The sequence below is a fragment of the Pyxicephalus adspersus genome, chromosome 1 (assembly GCF_032062135.1).
Source record: "Pyxicephalus adspersus chromosome 1, UCB_Pads_2.0, whole genome shotgun sequence".
Lineage (NCBI taxonomy): Eukaryota > Metazoa > Chordata > Amphibia > Anura > Pyxicephalidae > Pyxicephalus > Pyxicephalus adspersus.
The window spans coordinates 43,377,863-43,379,912 of record NC_092858.1 but is presented as its reverse complement, the minus strand read 5'-3'; positions in this window follow the sequence as shown (position 1 = coordinate 43,379,912).

The following is a 2,050-nucleotide window of genomic DNA, read 5'->3' as shown; positions in this document are numbered from 1 at the left end:
ATGGCACATGAGTGATTTTCAACAATAAATGTGTACTGTAGTCTTCTTCATGAAAAAATAAGACCTAGGGCATATTTTGGCATTTCAAAAAATTTAAGATTGTGCCTTATCATAGGGGGAACAGGGTATGTAGAAGGCTGTGCTTCTAATTAGTTAGAAGCTATATTCTGACCCTCTGCTTTTAATACCTTTATCACTGACCCTGAATTAGTATACATCTTGGGTGTTTAGCTTATTGTCACACAGCTGCATGCCTGTTTCAAATGTGAGGCTCATCTCTGCCCAATTCTATCTGTAACAGCTTAAATATCTTAACAGACATTACTAAGGCAACACACCCTGCCATGTTATACCATTTAATGTGTTCAGCCTTAAAACATTGGTGATGAAATTTCTAGGGTAGTTTTGTCCATGCTCATGCGCAGAACGCTATTGGCTGTAAGTGGGCTATAGATTTTCATTTAAGCAGCTGCTAACCCATCTGAGCTGTAAGAAGCACATCTCTTCGGATTTTGCCATAATGAATGCCATAGGCAGTCAAAGTTAATATCTTTGCAAGAGAAGTTCAGAGAAAGGGTTTGTAAATTTCACCACGTGCATTTCTGCTCTAATGTTTACCACCACTTTAATGTTTACCACTACCACCAGTCCATCCGTTCCAAAAGTTCTTGACATCCCCAAGAACTTTTAGCAGTGCCTCAGCCTTTATGAAATTATATTATGGTGAGTGCTGGTTCTCTTTGTGACACCTCCCTTCCAAGACTCCCATGTTCTATTATAAAAAGCAAGTAGACCTTTGTGTTTCTGTGCATTCTTGCTCTCAGGCTATTAAAATGGCCATCCAGCATAGAAGTTTTCCATGAGTCTTCCCAAACCTTTCATAGGTATAGAAGTCGTTCGGACCCTGCTATTTAATATCTTGTTCCCTATATTGGGCTAGCAACAGAAGGCAAGAGATGCACCGAGATTATCAGCACTGGCCATGCCTAAATCTGCGTACACATTTCCAGTATCCAATCCAATTATCGATGGAAACGAACAACCAATCGTCTGAAAATCATTCACAAAAAAGGTGACCAACGACTGACCAACAAACGAGGATTGTCGTTGGAAATGAATGACCGTCACGATGGATCTGATTGGACGATGATCGTCCGCTATCTATGGTGTGTACAGTCGTTCAGTGATGGTGCATGTTTCTGCAATACACTTTCTCCTTCACATGGCACTCCCTGCATCGTTCAAGCGATTGTATCTAGTGTGTGTACACTCTTGGTGGATTATATTTGAATGATCGTATCATTACAGCATGTACAGAATCGTGCACAATACGATTGTTCAAATATAATCGCGCATAATCGTTGATTGGTCATAATCATTCATTTTCTAATGATAATTATTGGAAGTGTGTACCTAGTTTTAGTAATGTTGTTTTTGGTAAAACGGTATCACTCCTTTCAGGGACTTTTACAACTATTGTATCAAAGATTTATCAGTGTCAGGGAAGCTGGTTTTGTGCCATGGCAGATTTGCATGTTTACAGGGTACGGCTTTGTATATTTCACAATTCATACCAGTGCTTCTTCCACTGTTCTAGATCAGGTTTCTGGACCCAACCCTTTACTAAGGTATCCAGATGGTACACTTTTTGATCCTTTGGTGTCTAGCCTGTTTTAGTATTTGGGGAGTTTGTTCTCCATACAGTGATGTCCTGAGCTCCAGGGCCCAGACTTGGTAGACCTCGCTGTAAACTAGAAATGGAGGCTAGATCACTGCTGACCAAATATGTCTCTTAAGTTCCCCTTTTCATCCCTGGTTGGTAGTGAACAATTTCTGTAGCGTTCTGGCTACATCTTCCAAAGTGTGAGTAGCCCAAACCTTACCAGAGGAAAATATTGGGATAATATAGGACTTTGGCTGCTCTGTGGCTATTTAAAGCAAAGTGTATGGAAAAGGGTATATTAAACAAACATTGCCTAAAAGCTTTAAAGGTTCACTTTAAAATAACACATTGGTAATGACTACAAGAAAGAAAAGCATGACTATAGGC